This window comes from Pinus tabuliformis, chromosome 5_1 (assembly GCF_031772625.1).
Source record: "Pinus tabuliformis cultivar Carrire ecotype Pingquan chromosome 5_1, CPIR1, whole genome shotgun sequence".
NCBI classification, from domain to species: Eukaryota; Viridiplantae; Streptophyta; class Pinopsida; order Pinales; family Pinaceae; genus Pinus; species Pinus tabuliformis.
Window position 1 is genome coordinate 780,942,104 of NC_142305.1, and position 18,970 is coordinate 780,961,073.

Sequence of the window (18,970 nt, forward strand, 5' to 3'; positions counted from 1 at the left end):
TTTTCTCTCTGAAATTCACATAGCCTCTGTAGGTTTAGACAAAGATTCCATTGGTTATAAGGCACAGTCACATGGATGGTTCCCCAAATCATACGGAACAAGCTATCAAATCAATGAAAGTGCATCAGATAATAGGGAAAAATAACCCAATCTAGGTCAACTACTTCCAACCTCCCAATGCCTAGTGTTTTTTTCTTCTTGATGCAACTCCTCTTGTGTTGAGAAATCAATGCTTATAAGAATTAACGTTGATTCCTCTTTCTTGATAATTATGTGTGAATTATGTAGGATTCTTTTAATTCTTTATTAGTTTCTCTTTCATCAAGAAATCACGAAATTAAATGTATATGAATACCACAAGAACAAGAGACATAAGATGTAGGCACTCAGCCAGGGCAAACCCCCTCCAAGGGTAAAACCTAGTCCAACTCTTCCACTAGTATATTCAAATCAAGATGAAACAATATAATAGTCTTTAGACCTAGACAAATACCTCCTCCAATCACCAAGTTAGCCCTTATTCCTTGTATATGTCCCCTGCCAAAGTCTCCAAGTGTCAGCTTTGCAGTTACATCTACAATCCGAAATTTCAGCCCTTAGCTACAAATTTTCGGCCCCCAACAACAACATTTCGGGCCTACAGTAGATTAAAAATTTTGACCCCAGAAATTTCCTAGAAACTTCACACCTGTGAAAGATAGATAACCCAAGAACTCATTTCAAGTCTTCCCAGCTTCTTCCTTCCTTCTCTAGCTACTTCGCTCTTCTTGTTTGCTTCTTCTTCTTGTAGATCGAACTTGATGAGTGAGTGTGCCAAATAAGGTGAGTTACCTCTCTATATATTGCCTTTTTATTGGTTTGAATTTTTCTAATTCATGTCGACTTCATGAGGTCAGGGTTGAATTGGTGTGGAGGTGACAAATAGAATTTTTGAGTAAAAAATAATTATTTTTACATGATCCAAAAGCCCAATAAGGGTCTAATAAAAGTGACAATGACTCTATTGACTCAAGAAAAACCTAGGAGCCTTCAATGGAGGCTTATATCTAGAAAACATTGACCCAAGCATGAAACCCATGCTTTAATAAGTCATTTTCTTTTATAATAAAATTTCTTTTGATAAATACAATTATGAAGATTGACACTAGTTACATTCTTCAACACTCCCTCTTAACTAGGGAGGTATTCATAATTAAATGCATATAAATGTACATGGAAGATATAAAAATGAATTGAACTATGAAAAGTTCTAGTGCACATTGTGCTACATATTAGATACCTAACCAGGGTACTCTAATCGAGTGGGACTAAGGTGTACTCAGATTTAGCCTCTCTAGCTACCATCGGGATTTTAAGCTCTAACACCAACCTAAGAATCTAGGTGCTTATCCAAGGTCATAGCTCCATGACCAGTGCCGCCCTCCGTACTTCGGGATCTAGACATCAACACATAGGTCAGCGAGATGTCCTCCAAGCATCTTGTTACCACAAGATGCTTCATCTCTCCCTATCAACTAAATCTGTAACATCAACTAATCCAAGCATGCTTATGAAATATTCAAACTTCTTATTTGGAATATATTTCGTGAACATGTCAGTTACCTGTTCATCCATCGGAATATATTGTAGCTTTATGACCCCATCTTGTACCAAAACTCTAATGTAATGGTACCTTTTATTGATATGCTTGTAGGAATTTACAGGGTAAGTTCCTCAGACAGGACACCAAAGGACACCGCTCACAAACAGATCACAGATCAATACACCAGTATTCTTGATGTGGTTAAAACCCTCAAAGAGGGAAACAGTCCACAACCTAAGCCAATGCGGCCACTTCAGGCAATTTATTAATAAAAGAATGAAAATTTACATAAGCTTCTCTCATGAACGGTTACCCTACAAATGACCCTCCATGCTCTTTAAATAGAGATCATGGACCAATTGAGTGTTAAGCCACAGATCAAGTGTCGGTAATACCGAGGAGAGAATGAACTGTCGAATCACTACATATCATTACCATCGGATTGTAAGCTACAAAAGTACATCGTATAGAAACACACTTTACCTAACTCTACACTAGACCAAGTTATACTTAACTATTTCCTATGTGTCGGAATATCCTAACATCCCCCCTTAAGAACAACTTGGGATAGGATTGAAGGATGTACAAATATGACACAATAGGAGAAGGAAGGAGGAGTTAGAGCCTATCCCCCCTTAGTGACAACTTCCTGAAATCCAACCATGAATCGAAGTTTAGTAAAATTCGCCTCTGTGAGAGCCTTTGTAAAAATGTCTGCAACTTGATCATTTGTTGAACAATATTGCACTTCAAGAACATGGTCATGAATGAGCTTTCTAATGAAGTGCATGTGCAGTTCAATGTGTTTGCTATGTTGATTTTGGAATGGATCTTTGCATAATTGAATGGCACTTTGATTATCACACCAAAGTGTAGTCGGATGCTGGTGCTGAAAGCCAAACTCTGACAGGATCTGACAAAGCCACAGGGCTTCCTTACTAGCTTCTACGGCACCATGATACTCTGCTTCTGCTAAAGAAAGAGAAATGGCACTTTGTTTCTTGCAAGCCCATGTAATAGTTCCTGAACCAAGAGTGAACACATAACCTGCAGTAGACTTCCAATCATCAGGGTCACCAGCCCAATCGGAATCAGTGAAACCAACCAATAGAGGAGATGCTTCAACACTATAATCAATCCCAAACTGAACTATGCCTCGAACATAATGAAGTATTCTTTTAGCTGCTTTCCAATGACTTTCATGTGGGTTTTTCATAAACAGAGTAATAAGGCCAACAACAAAGGAAAGGTTAAGACGAGTATGGGTCAGATACAAAAGTTTTCCTACAATTTGATGGTATAAGGTAGCATCGACTTCAGGGGAAGTACAAGTAACTGAAAGTTTGGCTCCAGATTGAAAGGGAGAAGGGGCTGGCTTACAGTCTTCCATGTGAAAATGGCGTAGAAGGTCACAGGCATACTTGGACTGGGAAAGGGAAATACCTTCCTTGGATTGCAAGACTTGAAGACCGAGAAAATAATGCAAGTGTCCTAATTTTGTCATTTCAAATTTCCTTTTAAGGCTAGACTTCACATGGTTTATAAGGTTGGGATCACTAACAGTAAGGGTAAGATCATCAACATAAAGAGCAAGAATGATAAGAGACTTGCCCACTTTCTTGGTGTAGACAATATTGTCAGAATGACACCTAGAAAAGTGAGTTCTAAAAGAAAGCGATCCATTTTGGCATACCAAGCCCGAGGGGCTTGCTTGAGACCATAAAGGGATTTCTTAAGTCGACATACAAGGCTAGAGTCTGTTTGTATAAAGCCAGTAGGTTGTTCCATATAGATTTCTTCCTGCAAGTCCCCATGTAAGAAGGCATATTTAACATCCATCTGATGGACTTCCCATTTGAAAGAGGCAACAAGGGAAAGAACGAGGCGGATAGAGTTCATTTTGGCAATAGGGGAGAAGGTTTCAGTATAGTCAATTCCTTCAACTTGTGAAAAACCCTTAGCAACAAGATGAGCTTTATGTTTATCAAATTTTCCATCTGGTCCATACTTGGTTCTGTAAACCCATTTTCATCTAGCAAGTTTTCATTCCTTTGGAAGAGGATCAAGATCCCATGTATCATTTGCAAATAATGAATGAAATTCTTCATTCATAGCTGCATCCCAATCTGGATGGCCTGAAGCTTCTGCAAAGGTGTCAGGATCATAATTCACTGAAGCTTGAGCCAGTAAAGAAGAGGCTCTATCGAACTGAGAACATGTACATCGCTGATCTGTAGGATCACCGGCAAGAGCACCTGCTACATCCCGAGTAGCACGGACCCATTTGGGAAGCTGAGGAGCAGGAGGAGGATCCTGAGAATGTGGGGGAGGATTTTCATCCTCGCTGTCATCATCTGAAGAAGAAATATTTTCAGAAGTAGAAGGGATAGAGAGAGGTGGCACATCCACCGAACTAGGCTCATAGGCCGATATATTTTCAACAAACTTTACATCTCTTCTAATGATAATATTTTTGGACTTAAGTGGAATAAGTCTATATCCTTTGACATCTTCAGAATATCCAACAAAAATACATTTTTCACTCTTAGGTTCTAAAGCTTTATGTTTCTCATCTGGAATATGGGCCCATGCTTCACTTCCAAAAAAACGAAAGTGACGTACATCTGCTTTAATTGAGCTCCATGCTTCTTCTGGAGTGATATTCTTTAAAACCTTAGTAAGAGTGTGATTTGCTATGTAATTTGCATAGTCAACTGCTTCTGCCCAAAAATTAAGTCCTTGAGTTTTAAGAAGTATACCCAAGTGCGTCTGGAGAAATCATCAATGAAAGTTAAGAAATACTTGTAGCCAGAGAATGAAACAACTGGAAGTGGACCACATAAATCACTATGCACAAGTTGTAAAGGGGCTGAGGCGTGCCAAGAGGCACATTTTTCAAAACTATCCCGATGATGTTTTCTGAGTACACATCTGGAACAAACACCATCTCTGCAAGATACCTTTGGAAGACCTGTCACCATATTTTCTTTACATAGATTCTGAAGGGAGCGATAGTTTAAGTGACCAAATTGCTCATGCCAAAGTTTTCTCGCTTCATCATTGTGAGCAACAAATACCAAGGGAAGATTTGATGACCCAAAGTTTTTAAACTTATACAACCTTGTAGAATCATCAGTAATGCCAGTAGCTAAAATCTATCTAGGATCTCTTAGGTCCTTAATTACAACATCGTGAGGTGAAGATTCAACAATTTTACCTTCACCTGAATGAGTTGTCTAATATACAGATAGAAGGTTGTAGGATAAGGTTGGAACACATAATACATCATTAAATTGACCATTCTCTAGATGAACAGTTCCAATCCCTACAACACTAAGAGATCTATCATCACCAACATATATATTTTTGGTGTTACAATCATTTAAAGAAGAAAACATGGCTTTGTTTTTTGCCATGTGATAAGAAGCTCCAGAATCAATGAGCCACTCATGAGAATGAGAAGAAGAAGATACATTTAGTGCACAACCAAACTGAGATGCTTACCACATGTAGAAAGTGTTAATCCTGAAGATGAAGTTGAAGTTGAAGAGTGCTCCAAATGGATGTTATGCTTCTTCATTGCTGCTTCCAAGGCTTCCATCTTCTTAAAGCATTTGGATTCTAAGTGGCCATCTCGATTACAAAATTGGCAATGTCTATTAGTCTTCTTCCCTTTGTTTTTATTTTCCTTATCATTTTGTTGAAATGATTTTTCATTTTGAGACTGAAATTGCTTAGGACCCTTGTTTGGTTTAGGACCATTATTTTTATGATATTGTTTCTTAGGATTCTTTGAATTTAGTTGCTACTGAGCAGCTAAGGCTTTCTTAAAAGAGTTTCCAAGATTAAGAAGACCAAGATATAAGAGATTTTCTTGTTCTCTTATTAAAGAATCACAAAAGGCATCAAAAGAGGGGGACTTGTAGTCTTGTCCTTGAGAAATAAAGGCTTCTCTAGTGGAATGGAAGGTGGAAACAAACACAGAGTAGGCTGGTACCAACTTAGTAAGAATGGAATAGATAAGGCTACCATCTCCTTTCTTAACCTTAACACCTTCCATGAGAAGTCTAAGGGTCTTGAACTTGGACAAAAAATCTTCAGTGGAAGAAAAATTATTGGGGTCCAATGTAAGAAACTCATTTTTGAGTTGATGGGCTCTAATTTCATTTTTAATTCCAAAAAATTTAGTGAGTTGTTTCATTGCTTCATTAGGAGTATCAAGTTCTGTGATATGTGTTAGCACCTAAATCTACCCTAGGCTGAAGGAAGGCAAAATTCACGGTAACCACAAACCATGCTCAGTCTGGTAGCTAGCCCTACCAGAACAGGAGAGGGCTCTCTCCGAGTCACGCTCAGTGAATAGATAAGCAAAAAATGGTCTGAGATGACTTGCAATGAAATATTGATCTTAGGCTAGTAAGTGAATATGGATACAAGAAACAATTTTTATGAATGACCGAGCTTCTGGGATGGTATGGGACCAACGGTTAGCAAAGAACAGAGAATTTAATACAAAGGCACAGATTACTTCGTGAGGCAACGCAGGCGGAAAGTGTAGCAATTTAGTTTGGAATAACACGGAATGGAGAGATTGCTGAGGAGTGTGAAAAGGGCATAGGAACATGAATCCTTTTCAATAGAAGAAGAACACTAAACATGAAATTTTCCCACAGGCAGAGCAATAAAATTGAATTCTACCTAATCTCACTCAGAAAATTTCACTGGAAATGAACATGAATTGAATTATGAAAGATAACGAAATACATATGAAAACATAAGAGACACATTTGCTACACTCACAACCATAAGAATCTCATGAAACAGAGCCACTGCCTTTCATTAATTCTCTGTCAAAAATACATAGTGAAGAAACAGAGTTTCTTTCCCACAGTCTCCCAAAAGTTACCAACTAACCAATCCTTTGCAAATAGCTTACATACAATATATAGAATGTTCCATGAAGAGATAGGACGCCCAAGGGTTGGGGAGTTACTCGAATCATTACAAAATGGAGATGAAGAGCCAACCATCAGCTACAGGTGCAGCGCTACAAACATGACATTTGGCTTGGGTGACCATTTGCTTTCCTTCACCACTTGGATAGAAGTCCATCTGGAAAGAAAATGCTTTAAATGTCGCCTTTGGTGCCAAAAAACTGAAGTGTAGATGAGCGGGCCCACTTGGAGAAGTCGCGAATCGAAATTTCGCGAAACGGAAGCAAATTTGGCAATTTTTCCTCTGTGCGCTGCGCCATTTTCTCTGTGCGTCGCGCTACTTTGGGGCCTATTTTGGGGCACTTTCAGGTGTCCAAAATGTGCCCAAGTGGGCTTGTTGGAAAGCCTGTCTTGTCTACTTTCTAACCCAACTAGAATTTCTGAATTTAGTGCTCATTTTCCCCTCCAAATCTTCATTCTCCCAAGACTGCTCCATGTGTGTCAAAAAAGGGGCAGAGAGGTCATTTTTTGGGTGTTTTTGACCTCCTGGAGACTCAGATCTTGCCCAAATTTCTTGTCCGGGCACCAATAGTCGTGATTTTCCATGATGAATCCAAAAATGCAAACCATTCCTCATTTGGAGCTCTAGATTTTTAGCACCGCACCAGTAGCGCGGCGCAGAGGGAGAAAAACCCTGTGTTTTGCCCAAAAATTTGTCATGTGACCAAAAATTCCCCAAATTTCTTGAAATTTGGGCTGGAGGTTCTCTATGGGGTGTTATGATGGGCCAAGGAAGCCTCAGCCAAAATTCGAAGCCGATCTTGCTCTTTTGCCTCTTTTGCCTCTTTTGCCTCTTTTGTTGCTTTGCTCAATTTTGCCTTCAAGCTCTTTATTCGGGCCTTTGCACTCATGTTTCGTGTCCTGTAATGATAATCCATGTGTCTCAGAAAAGCATGGTCCTTGTCAGCCTTGTCTAGTAGCCTCTCCAAATGCATGTGGACTCTCTCGAGATTGGCCTCCCGATCCTCATTAATCTCTTGTTCGATTTCTTGCTCGATAGGAGTCAAAGTGACATGAGCCTCTTTGTCTTCAGTATCTCATGTTCCACGAGGACCTATTTGTGACTTAGTTGTTTGTTTTCTTCCTCCAGGTAAGTGATGACAAACTTAGCTCTCTCTAAGTTGTCCATCAAAGCTTGTATTTGGGCTTCTTTCTCCTGAATAATGACATCTTTGACAGTTTCCCCTCTTGTGATTTTGCCTCCCTTATGAGGCTTTCTTTGTTGCCTTCTCCTTTCCGCTGAACTGTCACTTTTTGTCTCCTCATCATAGTCAGATGAATGCTATGAGGCCATGACCGCTGTGTGTACTGCACTTGGGCTTCCCTTTTGGTGATGGTGTGAAACTAGGTGTATTGTGATAACTGCCACCAAGGGGAGCAATGAAAAAGGGAGTATTAGGAGGGGAGTAATGTGATGGGAATAGGGGTTATGGGGAGAATTTTGTTTAGGGATATGTAGGGGGTTTTGGTATTTGATAGGGTAGGGTTTGGGTTTTTTGGTAAGGTAGGGTTTTAGGGTTTGTATTGAGTAATAGGAGGAGGGGTAAGGGAATATGAGTTTGGTAGTGTTAGGGTAGTGATAATAGGAAAAATGAGAAAGGGAGGATAGGGAAAAATGGTAGGAGAGGGAAAAATGGTAGGAAAACAGAACCTTGGCCTCAATACCTCAATTATGCAACCCTAGCCACCATGGTTTTGATGTTTTTTGAGTGGTTGGTCTTATGAGTTTTGTGGCAATTGAACATAGCCAAGAACCACCATATCATCCATAAAATTTGATGAGCAAGCCATGATTTAGACCCTACCTAGAAATTTGGAGGCAAATTTCAATGAAATTCAGGCCTTTTAGCCCTGTGTGCCGCGCCTCCCATGTGCGCCGCGCCAGTGTAAATTTACACTGGAAAATTTCTCCCAGTGCGCCGCGCTCTCTATGTGCGTCGTGCCCTTTTCCAGGTGACTTTTGGAGGCCTTCCCGGTGTCCAAATTGGGTGCAGGATAGCTCTTTGGAAAGGTATTTGAGTCTACTTTCCAACCCAACTATAATTTTTTAATTTGGAGTTCATTTTCCCTGTCAAAATCAATTCTCCCAAGACTAGTCAAAATGTGCCAAATGAGGCTGCCTAAAGGCAGAGTGCTATTATAGTAAACTTTTGAATGCCTTTCTCAACTCCAAATTTAGCTCATGGTAGCTCATTGGAAATATATTTGTGTCTAGTTATCATTTGACTCATCAAGAAAGTCATTTGGCCAACTGAGCTAGGAGAAAATTTGATTTGTCCAAGGTCACTTCAGAGGTGCATCAATTCTCCCGAGGAAACAATATTTTTGACATTTCTCCAAAACCATGAAACTTGTGTACAAAATGAAGGAGTTTTTTCTTCCTAGGCTTGTTTTGGACCAAAACCTCTCTCAATTTTTCCAAATTCATCGTTTATTGCTCAGAAACCTCATTTGGGTGAAACCTATCCCGATGTGTGGAACAAGGGATTTGTCGAACTGAAGCGAAATGAAGGCAATAGGGAGCTTCTAAATTCTTGAGGAAATTTTGGGAGGTAGGGAGGGATGTTAAGAAGTAGGGTAAAGTGAAATATCAGAGATTGAGTGAGGGGAAGGGGTCCAAAAATGCAAAACACAAGTCCAACCTAGAAAATTGCCAGGTTGTAGCAAGAAACTAGGGTTTGTGCGAAAATGAGGAATTTGGGGGATCTCAGTGATGGGAAGTGTTTGATAAGGTACTTTAAGGATAGGGGAAGGTGTATGAACATCAGGATACAATTTTTGCCGATGATTTGGCCGTCCAAGAGAAATTGCCTTCAAAACCCTAGGAGAGGGAAATGACCTTACCTAGGCGCAACTGAAGCATGAACAAGGTGTAAAATGACCCAGTGGGACTTGACATGATAATGACAACTCTCTGAATGATGGTACACTCAGCTGAACGGTGACATGGACCAACATTTGGACAACTTTGACAAGGGTAAAATCAAACCCTAGACCTAATTCCTAGTGACCAAATTTTGCTTGAAGACTCACTGAAATGACAAAATTTGACCTTGACACCTTAAAATCACTTTGTAAGAGCATGTTTGATCACTGGAGGAAGGCTGCAAAGACTGACACTAACAATATGGAATATAAGGTCTAGAGAAATAAACATCCCTATCAACCCATGTGCTTGATCTTTCTTATTTTTCCATTTGGCTGCCTTATCTTCATTTTTAGGTTTGGTTTCTTGGCCTGAGGTTATTCTGTAAAGACCTTTACTTCTAAGTAAATCCACAATGTAGGACCACCATTGGAAGTAGTTGGTGCTCTCAAGAATAAATTGGCATGGACTTTCCATTTTAACATAAACTAAAGCTGTAGATTCTGAAACTAAGTGTTCTAATGGAAAGATCTTGAAAAAATAGGCTGATTAAAAAAAACAGCTCTGAAAACGGCTTCCAGATGAAGAATTTATGGCTTTTTGAAAAAGAGTTGTTGAAGACGCCGACGAAGTGTGTGAATGTGTGGAAATGAATGATAATGTTACATTTAAAAAAAATCCCCCCTCCCCTCCAAACTTAATCTAATTAGCTCACTTTAAAAAAAAATTATGTGACTCACTTTTATAAATAAGTGAAAGTAACTTTTACAATAGTACTTTATGAGCTACCCACTAAATTGTAACTTAAATAAAAGATAAAGAGACTTTAGAATTATAAGTGACTCACTTTTTATAATGGGTGAGAACACTTTTACATAAAGTAACTTTAAAACATAAGTTACATGTGCTTTTTGAAAAAGTAACTGAACAAAAAGAAAGACTTGAACCCAAGACCTCTATTCTCATAAAGTAACTTTGGACCAAGTGAGCTAGCTTAAAAGGTTAGTAATTTTTGGAAAAGAGGAAGGGTTTTTTTTTAGTCACTGAAGCTTTGGGGTGCATGCTTACTTGAAAAAACTCTTTTTTTCCTACAAAACAAAAACCACAAAACCCAACATGGACATACAAAAAAACAAACCTTACGGCTTGAAGTTAGCTTTAGCCGGAAACTAAATATTTTCCTCAACGTTTTTGGTTTTCCGAGATCACACTAAAACGCAGCGAAAAAGAGCATACACATGAGAAAAATCCTTCCTTTCTGTTTTTGATTTTCCGAGATCACACAAAGTCACAGGGCAAAGAGAATACGCAAAAATGAAAGGTATAGATCCGGTTATAAAAAATAGAGAGCTAAATAAACCAAAATAAACAGAGAGATGAACAACTGGAACTGCAAATAAAGACTATATACCTCTAGATCTTAAAAATGGCGTAGCTAGGGCTACCAGAAACATTTTCGTGTGAAATGAAATGGGGTTCCTCATTGGAACAGATGCTCCTAACACAATAGAGCAGTCCTCTCAACCCGAAATTAGTCAGAAACAATAGATCTAGGAAACGACAGTCGAATGCAATTGTATTGGCTTCAGATTTGGATCGCCAATGGATGCAGCCCTCAAATAGCTCTGATACCATGTAGGAATTTACAAGGTAATTTCCTCAGACAGAACACCAAAGGACACCTCTCACAAACAGATCACAGATCAATACACCAATATTCTTGACATGGTTAAAACCCTCAAAGAGGGAAACAGTCCACGGCTTAAGCCAACGCGACCACTTCAGGCAATTTATTAATAAAAGAATGAAAATTTACAAAATCTTCTCTCATGAAAAGTTACCCTACAAATGGCCCTCCATGCTCTTTAAATAGAGATCATGGACCAATCGGGTCTTAAACCACATATCAAGTGTCGGTAATACCGAGGAGAGAATGAACCGTCAGATTGTAAGTTACAAAAGTACATAGTAAAGAAACACACTTTAGCTAACTCTACACTAGACCAAGTTATACTTAACTATTTCCTATGTGTCAGAATATCCTAACAATGATTCATCCTAGCATGGAATACGGGGTCTTCAGACATCTTGATGCTACTTTGATTATCACAATTTATCACTGTAGGATCTAGAGGCTTTCCAAACAAATATGACAAGAGTTTTGTTAACCAAACAACTTCTTTCTTACTTCACATGCAACAACATATTTCACTTCAACACTGCTTAATGCAATAGGATCTTGTTTTCTACTCATCCATGAAATCATTGCAGATCCCAAACTGAAATGGCCACTGGCAGTGATTCTTCCATCAATCTTATTTCCACCCCAATTCGAATTGGTAAAACCTATTAACCAAACTTCCTTTCCATCATATTTCAAGCAGTGATGAATTTTACCACATAGGTATCTCAAGAAATGCTCGGCAACTATCTAATGGTCATGACGAGGCTCCAATGGAAAAAGACTAAGAATGTTTACATCGAAGCATATAGGTCTCGTATTCACCAAGTACATTAAAGAGACCACCAACTTATGATAGCTTGTAGGATCAACGAGACTAGAGTCAGAGATTCTCAACTTCTTGAGATCTATGATCATGGGAGTAGTCATAGACCTGGAATCCATCATACCAGATTTTCCTAACATCTTTATTATGTACTTACCTTGAAAAAGGTATATCTCACTGTATTTTTTTCCAAAATTCCAAGCCCAAGTAATAGTGCATGAGTTCCAAATATTTCATTTCAAATTCTACTGCTAGTATTTTCTTGCATTCTAGAATTATGCACTCCACACCTGTAACAAAGAAATCATCCACATATAGTAGTATAATGATTGGTTCATTCTTCACTATCTTGAAGTAGAGGTTTTCATCAACATAACTTTTGACAAACCCAATCCTTAAGATATATGCATCCATTCTTGCATACCAAGCCCTAGGAGCTTACTTCAAGCCATATAGAGCTTTATTGAGTCTATAAACATGTTTATCCTTGCTATTTATCTCAAAGGCTTCTGGTTTTTCAATATATACTTATTCATAAATGAATCCATTTATAAATGTTGTTTTAACATCCATTTGATGGATATTACATCCCATAGTAGCAGTTAGTGAAACCAAAGATCTAATAGTAGTATACCCGGTAGTAGGAGCAATGGTTTCTTCATAATCTATTCCTTCCTTTTGTGAGAAGCCTCTTGCAAGAAATATGGATTTGTATTTGTATATTCTTCCATCAATGACATGTTTGATTTTGTAAATCTATTTGGAAGTGACAACCAAATTGTCACTAGGTCTAGGAGCGATTTCCTAAACCCCATTCTTCATGATGGATTGATATTCTTCCTGCATCACTTTCTTCCAATATTCTTGATGAGTGGCTTCTTCAAAGGTAGTTAGTTCTTTTTTTATTAACTTTTTCATGTATGTTTCATATCATGAGTATCTTTTTTTTCTTTTTCTTTCTCTGAAAGATCCTTTAGTTGCTCCATGTGCTTCGACATATTCAAGTGTATCTTTTAACCAATTTGGCCCCTTCATTGCTTCGAGAATGATTATAGGTTGAATAGTCCTAATTAGTCCTTCTTCTTCTTCTTCTTCTTGGATTGTAGGTGACTTTTCATGATGCTCTTCTTCTTCAAATAGTGGTACATCTTCTTCATCAGACTTGATTGGTATATCCTTGGATCTTTTGTAGGCATGGTTTTCATCAAATATAACATCCTTTCTAACTTCGATTTGTCTTCCTTCCTTGATGTAGATTATATAAGCCTTTGATGAAAGCATATAACCAACAAAGATAACCTTTTGTTGTAGCAGCTGCAACAGCCTCCAAAATTTTGGATTGCATTCGATTTCGGAGCCTCCCTTGAAGTTTTACTTAATGTTTGCATGCAATTGGGCTCACCTCGTGGGCTCGTTTAAGTCTTTGCATCCACCTTTCTTAACCATTCAACGAGAAGCTTTTGCATGTTGGTAACAATGTCTCGCTTGCAACCATATTCTATTCATACACAAGGTCTCTGCTTTGTGTGTACATGATGTGTTCTCTATGTAAACATCTGTCGCGCTCACACACGGAGTCATATACACTGTCAAGCAAGCATCGTCGCGGTCATCCAGGGATCAATCACAAAAATCGTGCTTGTCGACTTGTACCATCGGTCGGTCATGTTGAGCATGTGTGTCTGGATGGTTTTGTAGGTTTTAACCCCATACAAAAATTACTTGCATACGAATTCTAAAACAAAAAATAGACAATAGCGAGAGCATAACACATAAAACAAATATACACAGACATTTTCCCCTGGATCCCAAAACCGGGACTACCAGATTGATTTTTCATTATATTCCTTTCAATGTTACAATACATATATATACATATTGAAGCATCCAATATCACGGACCGAAAACCATCGCACCCAAAACCATGTGCAAAAACCATGCATAAAACCATAGGCAGGTCCGCCCACCTAATATAAGGTCCAAAAAAAGTTTCCCCAGGGTGTTGCCCCGGACCCCGAAGAAGGGGGCTAATTGCCCCCCTCAAACCCCCTGTGACCCCCCCTGCTACGCAATCGACACAATGAAGGGGGGACTCCGAACCCCCTCTAACCCACCGATTAACTAGGGGAGCTAGTAGTGGAAAGAATATAACACAACCCAACATTCTCCCACTTGTTGTTTTCTTTCGACAGGGGGGAACAAGAGAGCTTAGTCATTTATCCAACCCTGCAATGCCCATTGTTTCTCTACACCAAGAGAATTTCCTAGAGTTCACATATTTTTTCAATGCATCTGCAGTATTCTTCAAAGTGTCCACCTTTACCAGCCACACCTTTTTGTCTTCTATCATATCCCTCACAAAGTGATACTGAACATCAATGTGATCTGTATTTGAATGGTAAGCAGGGTTCTTTGCTAAGAAAATTGCACTTTGGCTGTCACAGTCTATCCTTATAGCTCCCTGTACTAACCCCATACTTGAACACAACCTCTACAACCAAACTGCTTCGTTGCTTGCATGAGTGGCTACCATGTATTTTGCCTCTGTAGTTGATAGTGCCACTACATATTGTTTCTTAATCATCAAACTAACTGCACCTCCAAATAGGTTAAAAAAAAACCATCTTGTAAATCTTCTATGATCCAAATCTCCAACCTAGTCTGCATCAACAAATCCATGAATATCCAAAACTCTGTCAAATCTTGGTCTTCCTTGGTAGCACAAACCATAATCACTAGTGCCACGCAAATATCTGAAAATCTGCTTCACTGTTTTCCAATTCTCCTTCCCTAGTTTTGACATAAACCTGCTGAATACTCCCATTGCATGTGCAATTCTAGTCTAGTACATACCATCACATACATCAAGCTACCGACTACACTTTCATATCGAATGCAGGATATGTCCTCCTCCTCTTCTTGTGTCTTCGGACACTGTTCAACAGATAACTTTACACATATAGGAATAGGAACCTTCACTGGTTTACTATCCTGCATATTAAACCTCTGTAGTATTGTCTCGAAATACTTCCTCTGGTTTAACCAGAGCTTCCTCTTTGCCCGATCTCTTTTAATTTCCATGACCAAAATATAGTTTGCAACACCAAGATCTTTCATGTCGAATTTGGAGGACAATTGGGTCTTCAAATCCTTGATAATTTCTTTGTCATTTCCAACCAGTAACATATCATCCACATACAAGACCAGATAAACAATACGGTCACCAATTAATTTAAAATACACATAGTGATCTAATTTTCTTCTGGTGAAGCCAAGTCCGTGTATAAATGTATCAAATTTCTGATACCACATCCTTGGTGATTGTTTTAACCCATACAGATACTTCTTTAACTTGCATACGGTTCTTTCTTACCCTTCACCGCAAAAGTGTTCAGGTTGCTTCATGTAAATCTCTTCTTCCAGATCCCCGTGAAGAATATTATCTTCACATCCATCTGTTCTACCTCAAAATCAAAAGTAGCAACAACATATAAAAGTAATCTCATAGAAGCTACCTTGGCAATAGGAGAAAAAATATCACCAAAATCAATTCCCCGCACATGGGAATAACCTTTTGCTACCAACCGAGCTTTTTATTTCTCCACCTTTCCTTCTGTATTTGTCTTCTTCTTGAACACCCATTTGCTGCCAATGGGTTTCCTTCTAGCCGACAACTCCACCAGATCCCAAGCCTCATTTTTGTGCAAAGATGCCATTTCATCAACCATGGCCTCTTTCCAGAGTTTTCCATCCTTTGAATCTACTACTTCCTTCACAATTCTGGGATCATAATCAGTAATAGATAAAGCAAAATTTGAACAGAAAGAAGATGGACTATACATTTCTGGCTACCTTCTTTCTCGAACTGATCTTCTCACAACCGGAGTTTGTGGATGTTCATCTTCTGATTCTTCTTCTGCTTTAGAGTCTGATTCTTCCTCCTTTAGCTCAAACTCTATCTTTTCAGGTTCCTTTGATGGGACTTCATGTTTAATAACATATTTCACCTCTCTGAACACCACATCTAGGTTGTACACAACCTTCCTTGTTACTGGGTTCCAAAGCTTATAACCCTTTAAACCATCCTTATGCTCAATAAAGATGCACTTTTTAGATTTACTATCCAACCTTGTTCTTTTCTCCTTTGGAATATGTACATATGCATCACATCCAAATACCCTTAGATGTGAAAAAGAGGGTTTCTTACCAGTCCATATCTCTTGTGGAGTCTTCTCCTCCAATGTTGATGAAGGTGATCTGTTGACTAGGTAACATGTTGTCTCCACTGCCTCTGCCCAGAATTCATGTCCTAACTCGACACCACTGAGCATGCTTCTTGCCCTTTCCATCAATGTCTTGTTCATTATTTTTGCAACTCCATTTTGCTTAGGTGTGTATGGAGTAGTCTTCTGCCATGCTATACCACACTTATTACAGAATTCTTCAAATTCCTTTTTGCAAAACTCTCCATCCTTATCTGTCCTCGACACCTTTATCTTCTTCTTTGTTGGTTTTCCACTAGAGCCTTAAATTCTTTAAACCTATCAAAGACTTCAGATTTCTTCTTAAGGAAATATATCCATTTATTCCTTGAGAAGTCATCTATAAATGATACATAGTACACAGACTTACCCGGTGATGGAACCTTCACAAGTCCAAACACATCACTATGCACAAACTCTAATATTTGTTTCACCATCTTACTACCATAGTGGAAACTCACTTGGTTCTACTTCCCATATACACAATTTTCACAGAAATCAAAATCCAGAGGGCTATTAGTCATACCTTCTACCTGTTGTGCTCTACAACAACCCCCCATTTCATATCTTTCTATTCACAAAACTATCATATGAAATGGCTCCCTTTAGAGTTTAATTGATATCAATATTATATTATTTAAAAAGGTCCGAAAACCAAATGAAAACATTATAAAACCCTTTTTGAAAAATCCCATTTTCATCAAATAAATCAATCTTTATCATTGCGCTAAAGCGATCGCAAGATCGCATATCGCAATGACATAAGGTACATAAGTAAGTGGCACATTGGTTTCCGCCGATGCGATATCGCTATCAGCTATCGGAAATACTCTATGCACATTTTTAAAGAGCCCCATGCCATTTGCCCCAATGCGATGCGATATCGACGATCGGCGATACGCGATATACTATACATGTCTCATATAATTCCAATGCTCTCGATGCGATGCGATATCGCTATCGGCGATCGGGGTTTTCAAAAGGTGTCCATATTTAAGATTTAAGCTTTCCCCGATGGCCGATTGCGATAAAGCGCAGATTTCAAAAAAAACCATTAAAACAAAGGGATATCACGATTAATTCATATTAAAAGCTTGATTCGTTCAACATTGATTCACCTGCGCTCAACCGCCAAAACATCTACAGCACGCTTAAATGAATCATTCGGTCGATTAATGATATAATGGGCATTTAAGGATTGGCAGGTTTTAAACGGCCATTTAATGTAATTGTAAGTCCCAAAATCCTCCCATGGATTGTATCCGCGCCCATTTTAAAAAGTTAATCTCTTATCACGCATCAGTCAATATATCTCATCATATTGAAGTTTTCACTGCCGATTCTCCGTGTTACGTTTATTTTCGCCTCTGTGCAGAATTTATCCAAAGGAGAAAGCTCAAGAAAAATGAGGAAGAAATCCAAGAAGACCACAGGCGCTTTTGTTGCGCTAGCCGCAAGACAAGCTGTCGCTGATCCCTCAAACAAAAAGAAAGGATTGATTTCGGATACCACATGTTCTGGTCTCGGCAGAACTACTTGGCAGAGCACCTACAACTTGATTGAAGTTGAAGAACCCAAAGTGACAACAGTAGAAGCTACTGCAGATTCTACTCGGAAATCTGATGCCACTCTGAAGGACTTAGCTGACTCCTTCCTTCATCGGATAGCAGCTAGGGAACAAATTCTCCCATACACAGATGTAGTGCGGTGGGCAATTGAAGAAATCCCAATCCTGGATAGAACCTTCAGCACCAGAGACGGGAGAATTTTTGGGTCGTTCAAAGCTGATGATCTAAGGCAAATGTATCATTTGCCTGAGCCAGAGAAGACATACAATAAGGCGTTCCTGGAGAAATTCCGAAACGAGAACGAAGTTGAATCCGAACCCATCCGGGATTGGAGACAAAACCCAGCTAAGCACAAACATGAATCTTCCGGTAAGTATTCGGTTGATTCCTTGGCTTCTCCTTATTGCTACGCTGGAATAATGATGTGTAGATTGTGGGGATTGCATGACTCTTCTAATTTCACTATAGAAATGGTTCCCTTAATGGAAGCTGCATGCAACAGTATAATAATGGATTGGGCCACTATTCTCTCAGATAAACTAGCCAAAGCTGTTCTTGAGTTTAGGAATAAGACTCGCATCTCTGAAAGGATAATCCCCCCATTTTATTACAGTGCCTATATTCTAGATACCTTGTGTTTTAATTCTGAATTTCCTGTGCTCGGCTGGAGGTGGACGCCACAAGAATCCATGCCTATTCACATTTACCACCAGAAATTATGGAAATCCTCTTACAAGCACCATCTGTACCAAGTCTGCAATGGCTTTATGTTGCCTATTTATTATTCCATTTTTGATAAACCCATTCCCAAGATTTCCTACCAAGCTGGGATTGATTTAACAGCAGTAGGGAGATGGTTTGGAGAGGAGAAGTTCACTTACATAAGAGTTTTCGGTAGCCAAGCCGAACCTCATGTTCTCCCTTTATACATACCAGATAAACTGTTGGCAAGAGAAATCTCTTACCAGATTATTGCTGAGAGTGTTACACAGACTCTCAAGAAAAATAAGAAGCAGGGTTGGCCCTCTTTTCCTTTGAGATGCGGTGTTTATACTCTGCATGATCTCAAACATGCAGAAAAGGAAGCTACGAAGATTAAATCATTAACTCTGGCGACTCTCCCAAATAGGCAATTTGATCCAAACAAAGTTGCCTATAACGCACTAGAACAGGCCAAATTGTCAAAATTTG